The following is a 6,655-nucleotide window of genomic DNA, read 5'->3' as shown; positions in this document are numbered from 1 at the left end:
CTATTTAAGCCTGGCTCCAGATCTGTTTGTGCTGAATAATAACCACAGGAGGTGGCTGTACCCTTCTATTTAAGCCTGGCCCCAGATCTGTTTGTGCTGAATAATAACCATAGGAGGTAGCTGTATCCTTCTATATTAGCCTGGCCCCAGATCTGTTTGTGCTGAATGACAACCATAGGAGGTGGCTGTACCTTTTTATATAAGCCCGGTCCCAGATCTGTTTGTGCTGAATTACAACCATAGGACGTATCTTTACAGCACAAGCAGATGTGGGACCAAGCTAGCCTTCTATGGATTGTAATTGTAGAATATTTCTATGCTTAGAATGTTCCAGCTGGCATTTAAACGATTCCCGTTCCTGGCAGTTGTTGTGAATGTTTGAAATGACTACCGGGGTCAACTGCCTTTGTGAGCATGATACCTCCTTATAAGCCTCTCTTGTTGCCTGTCAGCATTCTGCCAGATATTTCTGCTCTGTCTGCAAAGGGACCCCTCCCAGACTGATTTGGCAATCGCACCAAACCGAATCCTTTCCCCTTCTCCTCCCCTAAATAACTAACCAGGGCTCTGGCTGGCAAAGCAACGACAGGAAGCAACCAAATCCTCTTTGAGTCCAATTAGAGATGAACACCAGTGTCTCGTCTTCGTGTAGAGAATGTTTTCTTCAAGTCCCATGGATAAACTGTGGTTCATGAAATCAGGTCTTTGGTGTGTCAACTTTGAAATCGTCCAGAAATATCCTGCCTGAAATATACATGTATTCTAAGCAGGAAAGTGTCCCTAAAATGTTTCGAAGGAGTTCTTTGTGAATCCATCCAGAAGGCAGTGGAATCAGCGGCAGAGTGTAGTGGGTCTAGTGTTGTAGTAGTAGTGTGCTTTCTGTCAGAAGGTCTACAGAGAAATGATCCATACAACCCCTGACAGATAGAAATACTGTAATTTCCACTGTGATTGGTTGAAGCACTGCTGATAACCACTTCCTTTGTCAGGACAACTACACTGTCCACCATCTCATATGTGATGTACCTGTCTGTGATTCTACACTGTCTACCATCTCCTATGTGATGTACCTGTCTCTGATTCTACACTGTCTACCATCTCCTATGTGATGTACCTGTCTCTGATTCTACACTGTCTACCATCTCCTATGTGATGTACCTGTCTGTGATTCTACACTGTCTACCATCTCCCATGTGATGTACCTGTCTGTGATTCTACACTGTCTACCATCTCCTATGTGATGTACCTGTCTGTGATTCTACACTGTCTACCATCTCCTATGTGATGTACCTGTCTGTGATTCTACACTGTCTATCATCTCCTATGTGATGTACCTGTCTGTGATTCTACACTGTCTACCATCTCCTATGTGATGTACCTGTCTGTGATTCTACACTGTCTACCATCTCCTATGTGATGTACCTGTCTCTGATTCTACACTGTCTACCATCTCCTATGTGATGTACCTGTCTCTGATTCTACACTGTCTACCATCTCCTATGTGATGTACCTGTCTGTGATTCTACACTGTCTACCATCTCCCATGTGATGTACCTGTCTGTGATTCTACACTGTCTACCATCTCCTATGTGATGTACCTGTCTGTGATTCTACACTGTCTACCATCTCCTATGTGATGTACCTGTCTGTGATTCTACACTGTCTACCATCTCCTATGTGATGTACCTGTCTCTGATTCTACACTGTCTACCATCTCCTATGTGATGTACCTGTCTCTGATTCTACACTGTCTACCATCTCCTATGTGATGTACCTGTCTGTGATTCTACACTGTCTACCATCTCCCATGTGATGTACCTGTCTGTGATTCTACACTGTCTACCATCTCCTATGTGATGTACCTGTCTGTGATTCTACACTGTCTACCATCTCCTATGTGATGTACCTGTCTGTGATTCTACACTGTCTACCATCTCCTATGTGATGTACCTGTCTGTGATTCTACACTGTCTACCATCTCCTATGTGATGTACCTGTCTGTGATTCTACACTGTCTACCATCTCCTATGTGATATACCTGTCTGTGATTCTACACTGTCTACCATCTCCTATGTGATGTACCTGTCTGTGATTCTACACTGTCTACCATCTCCTATGTGATGTACCTGTCTGTGATTCTACACTGTCCACCATCTCCTATGTGATGTACCTGTCTCTGATTCTACACTGTCTACCATCTCCTATGTGATGTGCCTGTCTGTGATTCTACACTGTCTACCATCTCCTATGTGATGTACCTGTCTGTGATTCTACACTGTCTGCCATCTCATATGTGATGTACCTGTCTGTGATTCTACACTGTCTGCCATCTCCTATGTGATGTACCTGTCTCTGATGGTTGAAGTGTGCACACTGAGTAGCCTATGTTTCCAATGATCAGAAGCAGCATTGGCAGTCCCCTGTGGTCTCCCATGTAAGAATCAAACTCCCATGTAAGAAGAGAGAGTGAAGGGAGCGTTCCCTGTCAGTGGTCCCCATCGTTCTTCCTGTGTAGCACTCAGCCTTGGAGTATAGTACAGCAGAGTAATCTACCTCATTAAGGGCTAGCCTGACAACCTCTCACCTAGCAGTATTGTACAGCAGAGTAAACTACCTCATTAAGGGCTAGCCTGACAACCTCTCACCTAGCAGTATTGTACAGCAGAGTAAACTACCTCATTAAGGGCGAGCCTGACAACCTCTCACCTAGCAGTAGTGTACAGCAGAGTAATCTACCTCATTAAGGGCTAGCCTGACAACCTCTCACCTAGCAGTATTGTACAGCAGAGTAAACTACCTCATTAAGGGCTAGCCTGACAACCTCTCACCTAGCAGGAGTGTACAGCAGAGTAAACTACCTCATTAAGGGCTAGCCTGACAACCTCTCACCTAGCAGGAGTGTACAGCAGAGTAAACTACCTCATTAAGGACGAGCCTGACAACCTCTCACCTAGCAGTAGTGTACAGCAGAGTAAACTACCCCATTAAGGGCTAGCCTGACAACCTCTCACCTAGCAGTACTGTACAGCAGAGTAAACTACCTCATTAAGGGCTAGCCTGACAACCTCTCATCTAGCAGTAGTGTACAGCAGAGTAAACTACCTCATTAAGGGCTAGCCTGACAACATCTCACCTAGCAGTAGTGTACAGCAGAGTAAACTACCTCCTTAAGGGCTAGCCTGACAACCTCTCACCTAGCAGTAGTGTACAGCAGAGTAAACTACCTCATTAAGGGCTAGCCTGACAACCTCTCACCTAGCAGGAGTGTACAGCAGAGTAAACTACCTCCTTAAGGGCTAGCCTGACAACCTCTTGCCTAGCAGTAGTGTACAGCAGAGTAAACTACCTCATTAAGGGCTAGCCTGACGACCTCTCACCTAGCAGTAGTGTACAGCAGAGTAAACTACCTCATTAAGGGCTAGCCTGACAACCTCTCACCTAGCAGTAGTGTACAGCAGAGTAAACTACCTCATTAAGGGCTAGCCTGACGACCTCTCACCTAGCAGTAGTGTACAGCAGCAGGCTGACAGATTGGCTGCCACGCTGATAAAAGGAGAATACGATGCCACCGTAGCCTTGCCTGAAAACACAACGCATCACTCAGGACCCGGACCCTGGAGGGGCTGTCATCTCATCTCTCCATATCCCTCCTCCCCTCTCTCTTTCCCTCTGTCTCTCTCTCTTCTCTCCTCTCTCTCTCTCTCTCTCTCTCTCTCTCTCCTCCCCTCTCTCTCCCTTTATGTTTCTTTCTTTCTCTCTCTCCCCCCCTCTCTCTCCCATTCTGTTTCTTAATTTATATCTCTCTTCTCTCTCACTTTCTCTCCCTCTCACTCACCTAATGAATGACAGAAAGCTAGGACACTGTCAGGAGGACTTCTGAAGGAGAATGCTGGGTAGAGTTCATAATAACACCGTCAGAGGAGGAGGTACATCACAGTAGTAGACTACCAACTGTGATGAAAATATCACCTCTGTAAGTTTCCATTATTTTGAAAGGTGTTTTGTCTTCATTGGGCTCAGTGATGTGAAATGGAAGCCCAGGATGATGCCTCGGTCTCTCTCTGTGCAGGTTGGTGTTTTGAAGGGAGGTTTGTTTGGGAAGCTGTCCTGTTTTCTTGTCATGTGAAACCCTGCCACACCCCTCCTCCCATCGCTTCTCAAGCTGCCTGCCTCTCGGGCTCAGTAGATAGCACAGGCAGGCAGAGAATAAAGATATCAGGTTCTGTCACAGTCAAACTCCAGCTGAGACAAAGGGCTTGTTTAAAAGAGTCATTAGCAACATGACTTCATATAGCCTGAGTACTGAATTACACCTCTCTTCTCCCATCTATAGGTCCACTGCCAAAAAGCATACTGCTGCCTCTGTCTGCACCCACACACCTACCTACCCAACACCTGTGAGAAGGCGAGGCGATGTTATCGGGTTACACATAGAACGTGATGGATTGGGGATGGGAACACCTCGCGTGGAAAAGAGTTAAAGCGTTATCGCCTAATTGAGACAGATGCATTTTTAATGACTAGCGCTGGCTCGTAGTGAGAGAGGCATCGAAATATGCGAAGTCGGTGAAAAACGCTGATGACGAGCCAGCCAATGGCTGTAGGTTGTTCTAAGAGTTTTTTTTTTCTGCACTCATTATACTGGTTCAAGACCTGAGAGATTGTGTTGCGTTTGATTGACGCCGTCTGACATTCCATTTTCAGAGTAAAGCACTTTTAAAAGAATGGAAGATTCTGCTGATGCAATAGTCATATAGAAAATGAGAAAGCATGTCCCGTCCCAAAGAGGCAAGAACTGTAGGAATTGTAGACTGACTTCAAAGTGAATTGCATCAGACTGACACAAAGCTCCCCTGCCCAACATATAACCTAGTGCCTTTTCACAATCCTGTTTTTGCATCATTTGAATGAGAACCTCTATTAATATTCAAGCAACTTCTCAGTTATAATATTATTTGAGGCGGCGTTGTTACCACGTAATTTCAACCCCAAAAATATATGTGGGGACATTGAATCAACGTTGAAAACTGATTGAGTTTGATCAACTAAAGGCATTTTCACCAACTTTTAACCTCCCTCCAATGACATGGTGATGTGTTTTGTTCAGCTTCCACAATCTTCTTATTATCAATTTATTTCAACCAATCACCAGTCATTTGTGTCAGCGATGTACATGTTGAGTGCCCTTCTCTGTAAGCATGCTGAAAGTCTGTTCTCAATTTGTTTAGAGAGAAACAGCATTGTTTTTGGTCAAACACCATTTTTTCCAACAGTTTGCTCAGAGTTGGCAGAAAGCTGACTGGTCGGCTGTTAGAACCAGTAAAGGCCGCTTTACCATTCTTTGGTAGCGGAATGACTTTGGCTTCCCTCCAGGCCGGAGGACAAACACCTTCCTCTAGACTCAGATTAAAGATATGACAGATAGGAGTGACTATAGAGTCAGCTACCATCCTCAGAGCCTTCCATCTAAGTTGTCAATGCCAGGATGTTGGCCATTATTGATCGATAACAATATTTCTTCCAACTGTCCCACACTAACTTTACAAAATTCAAACTTAAAATGCTTTTCTTTCATCATTTGTTTTTTTATGCATGAATACCAGTGGCTACCCATCATGTTTTGAGCCCCACATTTTGCATTTAAAAAATGATTTATGTATACAGTGGGGCAAAAAAGTATTTAGTCAGCCACCAATTGTGCAAGTTCTCCCACTTAAAAAGATGAGAGAGGCCTGTAATTTTCATCATGGGTACACTTCAACAAAATGAGATAAGAAATCCAGAAAATAACATTGTAGGATTTTTAATGAATTTATTTGCAAATTATGGTGGAAAATCGTATTTATCTCAATACTTTGTTATATACCCTTTGTTGGTGTAACAGTACAACTTTAGACCGTCCCCTCACCCGTACCCGGGCGCGAACCAGGGACTCTCTGCACACATCAACAACAGTCACCCACGAAGCATCATTACCCATCGCTCCACAAAAGCCGCGGCCCTTGCAGAGCAAGGGGAACCACTAATTCAAGGTCTCAGAGCAAGTGACGTCACCGATTGAAACGCTATTTAGCGCGCACCACCGCTAACTAAGCTAGCCGTTTCACATCCGTTACATTGGCAATGACAGAGGTCAAACGTCCTCAGTTTTCACACACTGTTGCTGGTATTTTGGCCCATTCCTCCATGCAGATCTCCTCTAGAGCAGTGATGTTTTGGGGCTGTTGCTGGGTAACACAGACTTTCAACTCCCTCCAAAGATTTTCTATGGGGTTGAGATCTGGAGACTGGCTAGGCCACTCCAGGACCTTGAAATGCTTCTTACGAAGCCACTCCTTCGTTGCCTGGGTGGTGTGTTTGGGATCATTGTCATGCTGAAAGACCCAGCCACGTTTCATCTTCAATGCCCTTGCTGATGGAAGGAGGTTTTCACTCCAAATCTCACGATACATGGCCCCATTCATTCTTTCCTTTACACAGATCAGTCGTCCTGGTCCCTTTGCAGAAAAACAGCCCCAAAGCACGATATTTCCACCCCCATGCTTCACAGTAGGTATGGTGTTCTTTGGATGCAACTCAGCATTCTTTGTCCTCCAAACACGACGAGTTGAGTTTTTAACAAAAAGTTATATTTTGGTTTCATCTGACCATATGA

At 44.7% G+C, this 6,655-nt stretch overlaps 1 long non-coding RNA gene across 1 annotated transcript; it reads right to left on the bottom strand.

Moving 5' to 3' along the window:
• Nucleotides 1-1,043: 1,043 nt before the first annotated feature.
• LOC118938841 lies at nucleotides 1,044-2,583 on the bottom strand. The gene is made up of 2 exons (XR_005036202.1): nucleotides 2,347-2,583; nucleotides 1,044-2,258 (listed from the first exon to the last, which is right to left on the bottom strand). It is a non-coding gene; the product is annotated as an uncharacterized LOC118938841 (long non-coding RNA).
• Between the last annotated feature and the right edge of the window lie 4,072 nt (nucleotides 2,584-6,655).

Source organism: Oncorhynchus mykiss, chromosome 15 (genome assembly GCF_013265735.2).
Source record: "Oncorhynchus mykiss isolate Arlee chromosome 15, USDA_OmykA_1.1, whole genome shotgun sequence".
NCBI lineage: Eukaryota > Metazoa > Chordata > Actinopteri > Salmoniformes > Salmonidae > Oncorhynchus > Oncorhynchus mykiss.
The sequence above is the reverse complement of the archived record's forward strand: the minus strand, read 5'-3'. Positions and strand labels throughout refer to the sequence as shown.